Below are 17,421 nucleotides of genomic sequence, written 5' to 3' on the forward strand. Positions count from 1 at the left end.
AAATCAATACACTGCGGACAGGCATTCTTTAGCATTTGAGCAGACAAACTTAATATAGTAAAAATCCCTGTGACCTTGACCTTTGACACACAGTCAACTTAAAATCAATAGGGGCCATCAACTAGTCATAAACAACCTCAATACCAAATATGAAGACTGTGGGTCAAAGGTTTCTTAAGTTATTGGGCGGACAAACTTTTGAAGTCAAAGTCCCTGTGACCTTGACCTTTGACCCAATGACCTCAAAATCAATAGGGGTCATATACTAATCATGACTTACATCCATGCTAAATATTAAGACTGTGGATCAAAGGAATCTTAAGTAATTGGGTGGACAAGTTTGTTTTAGCCAAGGCCCCTGTGACCTTGATCTTTGACCCAGCAACCTCAAAATTAATAGGGGTCATCTGCTAGTTATGACTAACCTGCATGCCAAATATGAAGACTGTGGGTCAAAGAAATCTTACGTTATTGGGCTGATAAGCTTTTTTTTCGCCAAGGCCCTTGTGACCTTGAACTTTGACCCAGAAACTTCAAAATCAAAAAGGGTCATCTACTAGTCATGACTAACCTGCATGCCAAATATGAAGACTGTGAATCAAAGGAATCTTACGTTATTGGGCGGACAAGCTTTTTTTAGTCAAGGTCCCTGTGACATTGACCTATGACCCAGCAACCTTAAAATCAATAGGGGTCATCTACTAGTCATGACTGACCTGCATGCCAAATTTAAAGACTGTGGGTCAAAGGAATCTTAGTTATTGGGCGGACAAGCTTTTTTTAGTCAAGGCCCCTGTGACCTTGACCATTGACCCAATGACCTTAAAATCAATAGGGGTCATCTACTAGTCATGACTAACCTTCATGCCAAATATGAAGACTATGGGTCAAAGGAATCTTAAGTTTTTAGGCGGACAAGCTTTTTTTAGTCAAAGCCCCTGTGACCTTGACCTTTGACGCAGCAACCTCAATAAGGGTCATCTACTAGTCATGACTAACCTCCATGCCAAATATGAAGACTGTTGGTCAAAGGAATCTTAAGTTATTGGGCGGACAAGAAAAACCGACGGACAAGCTGATTCCAGTATACCCTCTTACAACTTCGTTGTGCGGGGTATAAAAATAAACTTTGAGTAAAACAAGGTTAAGTCTTTAAATAAAGCCTACGTAAAGGCAATATTTCACGAATTGCTTTTTAGGATATCATTAGACGGGCTGTGTGATTTGTCGAAATGTGTCACAAACCCGTATAGAAACTACGTTATATTAGCTTTAAAATTCAGTCAAATACTTTCCAAACACTCGGCAATCCACATGATTCCTTGTAGAGATAAAAGATGTTAAAATTGGCAGGCCTTTTTAAATTTCAGTAACAATAAAAAAGTTCGGAAGCGATTTATGATAACGATGAAATCAGGTGGATAGAAAGCACGAATTACGTGAAGAACTTAGCCGAACCAAAATATTTGTGGGATTCCTGTTCAGTAACATTTATATAAAATTGAAAGTCGGTTTGTAAAATAACTAAAATTAAACTTTTAATAATAACTACTAAGCAATGACGTATATATAAATATTGTAATGTCATAATTTACTAATACAGAGTGAAAAACAGTGTAAAAGTTGTTTTAAGTGGTATTGTACGGGAGTCTTCAAACTCGTCATAACAATAAAAAATAAATGACCAATGAAAAGAAAAAGAAATCAGAATGACTTGTGTTTGCAGCAATAATTACATTCAATGTTTACGCTTGGATGTAAAACACAAAACTGTATTTACGGAAATGTATCTATAATTTCAAAAACATTCAAACTGGTTATGACGATTTTAAATTAATGCAAAATGAGATTGATTATTATATAATCTAAACACAAAAGGTTTTCGAACGATTTAAATGTAACAATATCAAAACATACATTTGTATTGAATGTTACTCATGTTTTTTTCTCTTGGTTTCATTTAAAATTCATTCAGGGAGCGTTTTATGTGCGTTTTGGTACATGTAATTAATAACATCAATGTTATTCTGGTTTTCGTCATATTCGGGGGCAGATGGATAAGCGATAAAGATTTTATAACGAGATCAAATTAAAAAAGTCTTAATTGGTAAAAATGGTAAAAAGGTTGGGTATGTTCGGACATAACGACTCCATCAGTATTTATTAATTTATTTTATTTAAGTACATATCACATCATAAATACCAGTTAAAAGGTTCGTTTATGTATGAAATACCATTATCATGAATTATTACTAACAGATAAATAATTTTCCAGTATCTTTTATACTCCATAGGTAACTGTTGTGCATTAGGTTGATGGGAACATTTTATTTTTATGATTTTATAAACTGTCATGTTATACACTTGACAATAATTAATTAATAATAATAATTCAACAAGCATTTGAAAAGTTAAAACATCATTTTAATATTAGTTGTTATAACACTGTTGTTATATTTCGGAAGAAATGCACTTTATACATATATAATGCTCAACTTGTTAGATTGTTTGTTTTGCTAAATTCGTTAAATTGAAAGTATTAAAGTGTACCTACTGAAGTTTATTCGATGGATCCGATGAAGCTCATAAACCATCCATTGGACGGGCGGACTTCTTTAGCACAAAGACATTATAGAGTTGTTCTTTTGGTCTTCTTCAACCCTACAAGCTCCTTTTCAAGTCCATATAAGCCTTTTTATAACCCCAGAACAACAAGATGTACAATTTGTATACAAGACCTAACCCTTCAATTTTCTATCCTCAAAGATTGTCCGGATGGACAGATGGTTTGATAATTTATTACAATTTGGCTTTTTGCAATCATTCATAATTCCATAAAGAAAGTATTGGTGGTTAACTCTGAAACCATCTTTTATATTTTAAACCTTTATATATTAATGGTGCCTGGTAAAAACGTAAGGTTTGATGACCCCGGCATTCCTAGATAATTGAATTGAATTGAATTGTTATATCAGGGTGAGCAAGTTTTAAATCTAGTTCGTCTTTTTTCTCTCTTTTTTTTAAATTTCCAACGTCATTTTGTCTTTCGTCATCATCGAATTTTGTACGATATGTTGATCTTGTAGGTGAATGAAGGTATTATTAATTTTAAGTATATATTTAAAATAGAAGCTCTGAGTTAATTTTGAGTGTAAACTACATTGCAAGACATCGGCAGTATTTCCAAAGTCAGTCCGCAACGTTTCGTTAATAAACTTATGTTTTTAAGTTATATTTAACAAAGTCATTCTAAGAAATTGAAGGAACTAAAGATTTTTGTATTTCTGGTATCGTATAAACGGTAAAATGTCGAAATAAAAATACTTTAAAGAATTAACAAACACCAGAAATTCTGTGCACTATAAGGAATGTGAAATATTTCTCAACCTTTTTGTCAGTCGAGGACACTTTGACATTGTTTTATATAATAGATGTATGGTTAACACAAACGTGTTTATACTATTAACTGATTAAATTATTTAAAAGAAAAAATATTTTAAAACTGAATAAAATTGGTTTCCTCTCATTTTATTCTCAAAAATTCAACCTCTTCTCGTTCTTTTCAATTGAAACTTGAAAATTTGTACGTGAAAATTTGGGGGAAAGGCGGCACCACATTCTTTCACGGAATTTTCTGCAATAATTGAGCGATAACTGAAACAGACCACAACAGACACGGGTCGTTTAATGTACGCAGGTTGCTAAGCATGCATCTAACTGTTAGTTTATTTGGGGCGAGCTAATTCTGATAGTTATTTGATTGCTGGATAAAATGCACGTGATTTTTGTAGTTTATTCTATGTAGGTTAACAGTGTAAACACTCACATGTTATGTAAAATTGACGTATTTATCGTATTTTGAATATCTATTTAGCGGAGACAGATTGCCCACCTGCAATATTACAGCTTTTGTTTCCTCTCATTCATGAATTTCTTTTATAAAACAGAACAAACGATGTGATGCAATCCTCTATATATGAAGTGTGTTTTAAGTATGATCTTTGAAACAATAATCGTTCGCGGACTAAATAAGTCTGAACTGTATTTAATTGTTCAAAAAAATGTTAAAAAATAAATTTCAAAAAACTAAATTGATATGTCATTTTTTAAAGTTATATATATTAATATGCTTTTTTGTTCAAAAAAAGAAATCAATATCAAATGAGTTAATGATGTTTATTACCGACTGCAGGAAGTAGAATAATTATTTTGGGGGGACGATTTTGTCAAATATTTGGTCTTTTAATGAAAACTTCATGTTTTTAATGTGATTGTTTGTATATTTTTACACAATATAAATCAAGTAAAACATTTTATTTGCAAAAACAAAATACCATATTTACAATACAATGTAAGAAAAGTATAGCAATCAGCTCCTTAACAGTTTCGATAAACTCATACCTCGAAGATATGTTACAATAATTTTGTTATTTTCCTTATATAAAAAATCTCTTATAGAAGTCGAAAGGTTGCCTTTTCCTAACATTATTAAAACATTATCCCTTAACGATTTGTTCCACTATAGTTAAAACTAATCAGATTTATTGGTAAACCTATTAAACATAGGGGCTTAGTGTGATTCATTTACCTTTTTTCAATTATCATACTCCTTTATAAACATGTTTTTAGAAACAGACTAACACCGCACCGTTGCAAGGCGGACTATAAATATAGATTTTAATGCTGCCTCACTCATTTGGGAAATCAACGCTGTGAGAACGGTAATTGGATCGTTTTGATTGTTTGTATAGGTGTTTTTAACGACACTTGTTTCTTTAATAATTTTATGGTGGTTTTTTTTCGTTCCTTTTAAATTCAATAAGATTTTTGTCACTTTTTAATAAAAAACAAATTTCATTTTTGGTGATATTAGAATTTGTCTTTTTTTTTCAAAATAAGAACAAACTTCTGTAATTGACCTTGCAAATATGCGATTAAAAGTATCTAAAAGGGACAAATATCTCACTAAGCATTTAATATTGTTACACGTCATCAAACATGTTATTGTACGCAATTCTGATTGTTTATTAAACACGTTTGCTTAGGGAAGAGTTGTCGCTATTTCAATTATAAAGCAATTTATTTGTAACAAATTCGTTATACTTCTCACCAAATTTCAATTCTAAGACTCCTTTTATTTCGAATTAAGTGATATCATTTCACCAAAGCGGTGAATTAGCTGTTAAGAATACTCTCATCTCGCAGTATCATTGCAAATTAAAGCAGGTAATTTGTAACTGTACCTGTTCAGCACGGTATTACATATTCCCCCGTCTTGTAATATAAGTGCTGCTGATGCGATGATTTGCCTGCGGCTACTTGTACACGGGAGATATTTTCGCGGCAATAAATATAAATGGATTCATAAATCAAATTTGGTTTTTAAGATATTAATTGGACTTTGGCTGGTCGAAGGCGCTTGAGAGGGGCAACAAATCGACGTTAATGAGAGCTTTCCGCACTGTCTAGCTAAGTGTTCAAGGCGCCAACTAAGCTGGGACCACGCGATCGCGGTCTTAATGCGTAGGACATTGTTAGAGTAAAATCACTAGAACGTCAATCGCTAACAAATTCAATTAGAGGTGGACACAAAATCAAAGAAAGTGCACGAATAAGAATTTTTTGGTGTTTTGTCCAAACAATAGACAGTAGCAAAATAGGATTTATTGTTATAGCAGGGAATACACGTTAGGGAGAACCGATATCGGAATCGTTTTAATTCTTGAACAGGTAAGTATTGAGCTTGAAGGTATAACTTATTTTAAAGAAATAAATGTTATTTATCCAGATATATTTATTCATGAATTTAACATTTAAAACTATATAAAACAAAATCAAGGAAACACGTCTGAAATTATAAACTTTAATACAATATACCTAACAAATGATACTATTAGTTTTCTTTTTGTGAAATTGTTAATAAAAAAAGATTAAGTTGTTCAATAGAAAATTTAAATTGTTTCTAATATTCAATTTAGAAAGTAGAATTTCAAACCAATCTTGTGGCAATTTACAAATTGATAGTTGATTAAACATTTATTGTTTAGTTTATAACTTGCCTTGCAATATTCTTCATTTAGTTTTTTGATGTAGTAGTGTAATCACGTTTTTGTTAAATTAATATTTCAATCTGTACGATATCATGCTAATGAAATGAAAATTTAAAGTATGATCGTTTGAACATTTTTAGAAGTGAAACAGCTGAACCATGGTAAAAAGTTCAGAAACACATGTTTTTTAAACTTTAAAGTGACATTATGCCCATCTATAGGTATATAATGAATGAACAGGAGAGAGTCAAAATAAATTTTCATTTTGCCATATTTTCTTTTGATTTAATAATTTACTTTGCATAAACAATAAATAACCACTGGATTCATACGAAATTTCAGTAAATATCTTTTAGAATTTACCTGTAATGTTCAATTTATAAAAAGAGTGGGGCAGTCTTTTTTATATTTTAGGCAGATTTTAAATTTTATCCTAAACATTTTCCAATATAATATGTTGGTCAAACATCATTTAAACAGTCAATCTCTTGAAATATAAAGTCAATTCAGCTCAACTTGACAATGAAAATATGAGCATAATGTCACTTTAAAGTAATACTAAGATAATAAATATATCAATGATTTTCCAAAGAGCATTTTATTTTTATTATTTTTATTTTATGTACATTTACAAATTTGGCTAAAGTCTGGATAATGTGTAACATATTGCATATTTTAAACATCAGACTTTTTTTTAAATTTGAGCGTTAACTTTTATTTTCAATTTCAAGAGTTATTTAAAAGTATTATTTCTCGTCGAGCGCAATAGCTTATAGTTTCTTTATCCAAAAGTACGAAAACTTATCATTTTTCTATAAACGCAAAGTTTTTATTCAGATGAAAGTTACAAACTGGTTACATTAGATATAAAAAATGTTCGGAACAATTATAGGGGTTGTTTGTTGTTATATATACATGTATATATTTTAAAGATGCTGGTTATATTAGATATAAAAAGTGGTGTCTCTGAAACGATAATGATAAAAAAGCACAATTATAAAATTAATGTAATTAACATTTTCATACGCACTGAACAGATAAAAATAACAAGTGACATAAGAACTTGTAATTTACAATGAATTCGCTTTATCTTAAGTTGTCTTAATAGGACAAATGCAGAAAAACGATCTTACTATCTTAACGTTCTTTTGTGAAATAATTTTAAACTTAATAATGGAATAAAAACAAAAAGACTTAGTGACAAATTTGTTTTTCAGAAATTTTCAATTTATTTCTGAATTTCAACTGACATATCTTATCCCTGTCGTCGTTCGTTTATTTAATATTTTAAACATCACGTTAAACTTATATAAATATATAAGTATCCTTTTGAAGCATTTGGTTTAGCTATTCGTATAACGGAATTAAATATATGTTTTTAGAACATGGTAACTACATTGGAAAAAATTCAAGCATATGTCGAATTACATTGTGTTTGTTTATTCCCCTATTGCACTGTTTAATTTATCATTCTTTCTAAATATCTAGAATGTATTATAGAAGTAATTTCAATTATTCCATCTGTTTTACCTGTACTATTGCATATGTTTATTTCAATTTACTATTGAATATGTTTATTTTAATGTATTATTCCATATGTGTTTGTTTCAATTAATTATCCCATATGTTTATTTTAGTTTATTATTCAATATGCTTATTTTTATATACAATTCTATATGTTTATTTAAATGTATCGTTTTTAAGATATCTTATAGACCTGTGTTTCCATTTTGATGTTTCAAACAATGTTTAATATTAAAAACATCTTGAAACATCTGTTAAAACATGGCGTTATAAAATTAGTCATAATGTTTTGTTTCAAGTACACCAAATTAAGATTTACGTTTTTTCGTAGTATCTTGGAAATGTTATAGTAGTAAAAATAACTATTTAACGTGAAGTAATTGTGTAAATTGATGTGTTAGTTTAGGGGTCAGTCACAAGGGTGTAATTTATATTGGCAAGAGTATTTCTCAATTATTTTAAATGACCAGTCCGGTCGAGTTGACAAACGATGATGTCACTGTTTGTATATGATCATCCCAAATAGAGCAAACATAACGAGACATTCTATGTCCTAGTCTCTCCGTAAATTTATCATTCAAAAAAAAATGAATAAAAAGTTACTTAAAGAAGCAGCTAATTCTGTTTTGTCAAAAGATTTATTCAAAAATATTCTGTTCTGATATAAACATATATTTATGTTTAGAATGTAAGCAGGAAAAATGTAACACTTAGTAAAGAAACCTCAAAAGTCAACACTTGACATGATGACGAATAGTGAAATCGTACGTTATGTTTACATGCAATATTTACTTTTTTTCTTTCCATTCATAAAAATGCATAATTACTGGCAAGTTTCCGCTCCCATTTAGTCTTAAATCAGATATAAACATGACTTCCTTTAAACTAACTTCCTGAGTGCAAAAATAAATTCCCCCATTTTGTTTCTGATGTTGGTAAAGATAAACAAACGTCATTAAGTAAAATAATGCTCAAACACTCGACTTAGAAACAGAAATATATGAATGAAGTATTATACAGAGTACATATTTATTGAGTGTTTGTTTCTTTCAGTTTTGCATCTAAAATTCGGAAATCAAAGTCGTATAAGTGGGCTTAGTACTATTTTGGAAAATATAGATTTAAAGTTTTCTAATACGTGTTTCCCATTTACAACTTTTAGTTTAACTTATTATGAACAAACTCTGATAATAATTATTAAAATATTCCATAAATAACTTATTTGATAATGCCTGTTACACAAACAAGTAAATAAAGCATATTAATTTTTATAGTTGTATAAATATAATCAGATAACACCACGTGTTTATAAAACAGCATCCGTTTAGTTCCATAAGAAGACCATCGAAAAGTCGCTGGTCCAATCCTCGTGGAAGTCAACGGTACTCGATTTGTCTTACATGCCTGATTTTTAAACATTTGGAATTAGAAGCCGGTCACTTGCGGAGAAATTGGTAAATTAATTGTTGGTTATCCAGTAAAACTCGCTAGACGGTTCTACCTCTCTATATTAAAAAACTTGAGTTAAATCGGCTAAACAAGTAAAATAGAAAGCAAACAAACAAAGAAAACACAGCTCAAATGAAATTTATATCCTTAATTACATCCTAGGTCGTATTTGTGTCCAAACGTATTTTCTATTATATTTTGAAATTTTCAATAATCAAATTCTTGAAAAAACTTACTTTGCTCTGTTTTTGCAAATGAAATGGTATTAACTAAAATGATACTTTATTATCACAGTTAAACAGGAATGTTATAATAATATTAAATATGTTACAACTTTAAATTCAGAGTTTCAAAACACCTATAAAACCAAAATAGTAAACAATACTGACTCATATATTTGAAAGTAGAATGTTTGGGAGATATAAAACAAAAGAAAATCAGACAGGCCTATTCAAATGGATGTGCAAACATTGCATGATTTTTAGTATATTTTACAATGCTAAAAATTTGTAAAATATTCTTGATACAAATCTTATAAATAAGGAGTTGTTTGCATGTTAACAAGTAATATATAAAACATGTGATATCACTTTTATACGCCCGCATAGCTATTCATCTAATTTTAATCTATGATTGACAAAATCTCGTCCCGAGCAACTGGGTAATTTCAAGTGGTTGGAGCCATGCAAATTCACTTTAAAACTAAATTCAATCTAAGCTTTCTTGATGTTTTAATATAAAGGACGTATATAGTTGGACTAAAAAGGTAAGGAATACGTTAACTGTCGCAATTGCTAATAGTTTACTATATTTTATTAATAGAAGGTATTTTTGAGATATCACAAAATGGTCCATATCTTTCAATCTGATAACACCGAATTGCTTGTATTCAACTCATTTTTATAAATGTTTTATTTAAGGTTTTGACAGTGAATCAGTTTCATGAACAATGATTTCAATGTTACGTCACATTTCTATCTGATATTGTAAGATATCCTGAATTATTTCCAAGTAACAAAATTAACATGCGTTGGTTTTAAATTTAACAACAACAATATAACAATAAACATAAGATAATGTACAAGATGGTACAGGTAAATGTAAATGATGAAGTAAAAAATGAGAAGCATAAAGATAATATAAAAAATCTATAATTATCGTAAAACGTTAAAAAATAATATTTACTTAAACCACTTAAATTCTTTTACAATAAATTCTCATATGTTTTTAATGAAGGCCATCTACAGTAATAATGTTTTAGATATTTATATGTCAGTCCTGCGGGTTTGTACGGGTTTGGTACAAAACAAATGAAAATGATATTCTTTTTTCAATTATTCACAGATAACAATTTGTACTAATATTTTGTCTAGGTATGTTTATTAATCGACCTGTTTCTATTTGTGAATCATGTGATACTGTCCTAAGTCTGCACAAGGCTTTTAATTACTAGGTTTCTGATAATTTATTTACATATTTTTCAGCTTCAAAATCGTGTTTAAGTAGAGGGCACGAGCATTGTTTTGGTATATTATTAATATGTGGCATACCACGACTGTGTATAATTATCGTGTTTACGTTGTTTAATCTGTATTAGATTTATTACAGCTCTGTATAGCCATAAACCAGTCATTTTAAGTGATTTAACATTTCTCTAATGTTGCACGTCCAATAATTTACACTGTATGATAAATTAGTATCAGTGCTATATCTGAGCATATAGTATATAAACTTTATAATAGGATGATGATCAGGTTCAAAACTTAAGAATAATTGACTTTCCCATTACTTTCTTTAGAAATATATTTTATGTTAAAATGCATCTTTGTTCATTGATATTATAGATGTATATCTAGTAGACTTTCTGAACAAAACTGGAACAGCTTGGAACAATGACAGACAATGTTACCTGATGGAACCTTGCTTATCAACAAAAAGTTGAACAGACAAATTTATCTTGATTTTACCACACTTATCTAAACAGTGAAATGATAAAGTGTTCTTGAAATCACAGGAACAATTAATTTAGATTTTCTGAATGAACAAAACATATTACAATCCAGACATTTTTTGTTATTAATTCGAATAAAAATAGGCAAAAAAACCATATGTTATGTCTAAGTTTTGGTTAGGACTTTTTTATAACATATTAGTGCATAACGTAAGTAGGACAATGTTAAAAAGAAAACGAAACTAAAGAAAGCGAAACTAACATGTTTTATGAAAGTTGATAAATGAGTGTTGCATGTATGAACGAATTCATGAAAACCAATTCAATAGTGTTTTTTTTTCAAATACCACTCCTCCTCGCCGTTTTAAGTCTCACTGAGTTATAACAATTATATTTAGAGACCAGGAAATAGATGATACTTTGGTACCTAGACTAATCTATATAAACATTACAAAAAATAAATAAAACGATAAGTTAATATTTACTTTTTCCTTGTCCTCGAAATGTGGCAACATAAACATTGTGTAGTTCGCATATTTACGTGACATTTTTACAGAAGTTAACATTTAATATACTGCATATTGCATAGGAGATAATGGACTTGTGATAAGTAGAACCTCTTACTACATGATAACCTCCAATTGATTGATATACATCATCTTTCTATCAAGGAACATGTTTTATGGGGATTTTTCTTATATGCAAATGACGTCAAATTGCTTTTTAGAATATCAAAAAGTTTTATTAAGTGATTTAATAAAATTCTAGATAGTAAGTTAAAGTTTATTTTAAATACATGTACTTGCTGACAAAATTTCAATATATGCACTATTTATTTAATGGTCTTTTTATATTTTATTTATAACTATAACTTACAGTTCTGCTGTTTAAAGGGTATAAAGCTATATCCAGTGAAATATCTTTTTATAAAATCTGTAACAGTTAAAATTATGCTTCTTCGTCAATAATCAAAAGAGTTGCTATATGGAATGTTTCGGATTCTTAATGTACAAAAAATATTATTCTGCTATCTCAAGTACGTTTAAACAGTTAAGCACTGCTTTAGTGCATGTGACATTCGCTCGTTATGAAATATACAAGCATTTTTCTTTTATACGAATATTTTGGAAGAATTCTTTTTCAACATTTAAACACTGTCTACTGACAGCAGATATGTAGTTGTATACACTTAAAGTACTTAATCTGTTGACGTAAATACCTAGGCTTTGAATATCAAAACTTTTCACAATTGATAAGTGATAATTTGTATTCCTTCCTGGCTTATAATATTATTCATGTTTACTAAGGCAGTGCATGTATATTGTATATTACAAGACATTCCAAAAATAAAGAGAAAAACAGAATCCCTAAAAAAAAGCCCAACACGGCAAAATTGAAAATGTTCCAAACCATTTACTGAACATTAAAATTAGAGAAAATATATAAATATTAGTTTGGCACGAAATGTATGTAAACACTACATGTAAATCTCCCTTCGTAGTATAATTAATGTTACAATATAAGGAGGTTATTGAAATGACATATTCTACTTTTTTCATAATTAATTTAGGCCAATTATTCCGATGCTTTAATATATATATTAAATGCCATCCGAGTACTAAATAAATCCAGACTGTAAAACTCATTTTTTACGTAATTTTTGCATTCTTTATTACTTTTAATGTTTCCTAACGCTTGACTTTTTGCCTTGGCCACGAGTGCTTGCGGAAATATCAACTAGAAATAATGCTTGATTCAATTCAATATTTATGCTAATAGCACACTTATCGGTAATTCGACATAAACTTTATCAGACTGGTGATAAATGCTTGCTTTGATTTCTTACTGACAGAATGAAATACTTTTACTGAAGATTTTGAGTACTCATAACGTAAAAAGTTTCTGATGAAAATAATTATGTTGCAATTTTTGGTACAACAGACATGTGTGACTTATCTTAATTAAAATCTAACACGGATTTGATTTTTTCTCTTTTGATACGCTATCATTCTTCAAACAAAGGTATGTTTTTGAAATATCAATATAAATGCCTATTACTTTTAAATTTTAAATAAGGTGCTGTATTAGAAATATCTGTTTGTTTGTTTGTTGTTGTTGTTTGTTGTTGCTGTTAATTGTGTTTTTTCTACAGAATGAAGACCTATATATTTTCTTTAAAGCACCAAATGATTAGTAAATTTTAAGTTAAGTGTTAACGCAAACAATTCAATTTAAACTAAATATTTAAATCAAAACTCAAGACAATTTATAAGAATATCATATTCTTCAGCATAAAATACAAATCTCCTACATTTTTATGGGTTTTTTCCTCGAAACAAGATATTTTTTATTTAAATTTCAAACGTAAAGCCCCAAGTAAGATATCTATCTTAAAATGACGCATCGAAAAGTTAAGTTTATAGTTTATTTGTGTTAAGTTTTTTTTTGTAAACTATTTTTATCATTTACGAATGATGGTAATTATGTTTCGTACGTAAGACGTATATCCACAAAGACAATAAGAATAGAATGTCGGGATAATTATACATCCTTGATTAAAAAATACAAAGAAACGTTTTCGATAAATTGTTTGTTTTTGTCGTTTGTACGCCGATTTAAACACAATTTATCTGTCATATCTAGCGGCCTTACTGAATAACTAACTAACAATTTCCATTTTTTTTCAAAGTGACCGATTATTTAGTCCACATGAGTTGTTCTAAATCAGCGGTGAGAGACAAATGATCATTAGACTCAATATGCAACGGAGAAATTACGTCTCGCCCGATCTTCGAACCTCGGACCTCTGGCTTACCGATACAATTATCTGCTTATTGAGCTGAGCGGGACCTTTACCGATAAAATACATAGAATGGAATCTTTATTAGTTTATACAAATTTATTTTAGTTCGATTGTGTTGGAAGCTATGAGCTTATTGAAACACTCTCGAATCCGTTCCTGGAACCAACCAGTACTAAGCAATGAATGTAAAGTTTCTTGCTTAAGGAAACAACGGCTTGCCCATGACAGGGTTTGAACCCATGCGGTCAGCAAGCCTTAGATTACTAGTCCGACGCGTTAACCACTCGGCCACGCCGCCACTACTGGAATCTTTATTGTTATTGGTGGTGACTGATTTTTTTTTAAAAATCCTGGTGCATACTTCTAATAAAACTGTTTGGCCGTAGTCGGTATATTGTACTCATATGCACATAGTTAGATATATATTGGCAGTACTAATACGAAGTCTTATTTCGATATAAATACTAGTGATTAATTAACCAAACTGATACAAAAGAAACAGTCAATGTTCCCTTTAAAGCGTATAAAGATATATACTTGCTGTCTAAGGATTGTGAAATTTATGTTTAAATTGTGATTGAAATGATAAAAGAATACCTATAATGGAAGAAATGTGTCGGTACCTCTTATTAAAAGCTGGTTTGGTTTGGCATGTGTGAACTCATCGCCAAACCTATTGAAAATAGCAGCAGAATATTTTGTTCCGGAACTTTTTTCTGTTTATGTATATGTATGATATTCATGTATATTTAATCACACAAGATACAATCCATAGATTTTGAAAATTATATTATACTATTGTTTTTGGTTTTTGATAAAATATTTCATCAAGCATAAAATCTTTATACAGTTTAAAGTTTATAAAGTCATATTTGCTAGATAAATTTTCCAAAATCGCTATTTGAATTTTGTTAAAAGGATGCTTTGAATTTACATATAAATACATAGTAATATGTTTGTTTATTTCCTTAGAGCGAATGCACAGACGCACGGAATCATTGCTTAGTGGTTAAAACCCTACTCGAAATAATATTTTGTTCCGGAATATTTCATTCTACTTAAGTACGATATTAATGTGATAATTAACAGTGACATTCTACGTTACGCCTTTTTCGAGAACCGACAATAGATTATAGAAACTAAATAATTTAACCATTTATAAATTTTATAACATAGTTCAATAGATTTAGCTTTATGCCTTTAAATTTGTTATTGACTTGATATTTCAGTTCACTATTACATCTTTACTCACTTTTGTGTCTCTGCTAATTATTGTGTCTTTACTCACTATTGTGTCCTTACTCACTATTTTGTCTTTAGCCACTATTGCTTCTTTGCTCACTATTGTGTCTTTTGTCTCTACTGTGTCTTTGCTAACTACTGTGCCTTTACTCACTATTGTGTCTTTAGTCACTATGGTGTCTTTACTCGCCAAAGTGTCTTTACTTTCTATTGTGTCTTTGCTAACTGTGACCGTGACCTTCACTCACTGTGGGCTTGGTTTCAGTCATTCTTTTTCTATCAAATTATTATTAATTGTTTGTTAAAGTATGTGAGATATTATTCGACGTCAAAAGAATTTGGAAAAATAATTTGGTCAGGTTAGCAAAATCAGGGGTATTTTTTCTTTGCGATATATACACAGAGCCGGGGTAGAACATTGACAGTTATCTTATCTTGTTTTTCCATGCTTACACAGAACAAGTGCGATGCTTAATGTATTACTTTATTTTATCATTTGCACGTAGCAAATTTAGTTCAATATTGTAATAATTTGTTAAAATAGGAAAACTGCTAATCAACACAGAATTGATAACGCTGCAGGCTCAGTTTACTAGTTACCATGATAAAAAAGCTTAAATAATCTCGTGAGGTCGTCGCCTTTGCTGTCGTACTAAATTTTTAATAGCGTCCATTACTAACACTTCAATATGAAACATGGCATACTTTCTTATCACGACAAGACACGGCTGTTAGACAATGGAAAAGACCATGAAAGCATTAAGATCCCCTCTTAAGTTTATAATTTTGTTAAATTTTAATATTGAATTAAAAAACACTATGAGAGATTTTAAAACTGTATAGGGATACTACCTTAAACGTGGTTGGACATTTGTTTGACAAGAGACATAACTTAGTGGTACGAATTTTACATTTTAAACATTTTTCACATGGCCAATAATTAATATTTTGTATAAATACAATCGTATAGTTATTCGTTTTATTGAAAAATGAAGTTAACATCCGAAACACCATTATACACAATACTTTAATATTTAAGCTGTTTTCCTTAAGCGGCGCACGTTGGTGCTCTTGTTTGAATTGGTATAATTTTTTGGAAACATCAAGTTGTAAATTTCAAGTTAGTCTGACAACAGCATAGAACTTGGTCTGACCAAACGGTAGTGTAGGCTGATCTTTTAGTCCTTTACTCTTGTAATTTAACCATTTTCTTTAAAAGTTCTTGTTTAATTTAACTCATTGGATATTGTCCGTCTAAAAACGGAAACTCTAAACTAACTGTTCATTAATTTGAACTCAAGTAAATAGATGATCTTACTGACTAGACGTTCATGAAAGCAAAAAAGACAGATTGGTTTATGATTGGTTTATGATGTTATGTTAAAGGCTTTTAAACCTCAGTGGAGTCCCTTTAATGTCTAGATAGTAGTATTCAACTATGAGACGAGGTTTCCAGTTGTCCATTTATCAATAAATAATTCTATATAGTACCTTGCTAAATCCTTCCCACTTACTGTCAGTTTTGCATAACTTTAATACTGTTTACATTGCTTAAAAAACTATTCTCAAGCCTGAATGTGAGTATATAAATATCTGCATTATTTTCATGTTGCTCTATTTGGTTTGGTTTTGTATATTGTAAGTGATTTGTTCACCCGGCTTATATTATTTTACAATATTCGATATTTATTAGCATTCTCGTAATTGTTTGTTTGTAAGTTCAAGTTCTCACACAGTTCTTCATTTTTCTTAATACATGTATTTCTTCTTTCATTTGTTTATACTTTATCTATATCACTATTGTTCTTTGCGCTATAACGGATATAGCACTCCAGGAGTGTTGCCAACAAATACGGCTCCCTTGAGCTATATTCTTAAATTGTTTACAAATAAACTTCCAATAAACAACAACATGTATCGGTTTTAAAAGTGGCGTTTAGCTTAGGTAAATAGACCCCCATATTCCCAAGTAGAGTACAGACGTTGTAAAACAAAATTGAAATTCCAGAATATAAAAGCTGGTAACAAAAGGAACACATGAAAGAAATATTACTTTGAGTTACAAATTGGCCAACTGACAAATATGTTTTTTAAAAATTAGGAAGCGTGCGGTCAGAGAACTTTATATGCTTCTAATTAAATAGATGCACTTGACTAAAACCATTAACAATATTTCTAATATTGTCATTGATGACCATGGTTAAGTTGGTAACGACGACAACGAGAATGTACATGTTAATATTCGTTGATTCGCGTATATTCGTTGGAGCGCAACGGACAAATCTCTAAGGGGAGCTATATTTATGTATACGGTGGCGTAACGTTACAGTAATCAATACAAATAAATTTGAAAAAAGCAGAAATGAAAGTTTTCGTGGTGTATGTGGGAGGGGGTAGTTGTA

General features: G+C 29.9%; 2 protein-coding genes across 3 annotated transcripts in view; both read left to right on the plus strand.

Moving 5' to 3' along the window:
- LOC132743505 (12S rRNA N4-methylcytidine methyltransferase-like) overlaps positions 1-17,421 on the plus strand; it is a 408,080-nt gene that overhangs the window by 248,622 nt on the left and 142,037 nt on the right. The gene's annotated exons all lie outside the window — the stretch shown is intronic.
- LOC132743504 (uncharacterized) overlaps positions 4,698-17,421 on the plus strand; it is a 32,373-nt gene continuing 19,649 nt past the window's right edge. The window contains exon 1 of the mRNA XM_060732030.1: positions 4,698-4,721. The gene's annotated coding sequence lies outside the window, so the exon portion shown is untranslated. The remainder of the gene's footprint in view (positions 4,722-17,421) is intronic.

This window comes from Ruditapes philippinarum, unplaced genomic scaffold, assembly GCF_026571515.1.
Source record: "Ruditapes philippinarum isolate M1 unplaced genomic scaffold, ASM2657151v2 ctg258_1_1_1_1, whole genome shotgun sequence".
In the NCBI taxonomy this organism is placed as follows: Eukaryota; Metazoa; Mollusca; class Bivalvia; order Venerida; family Veneridae; genus Ruditapes; species Ruditapes philippinarum.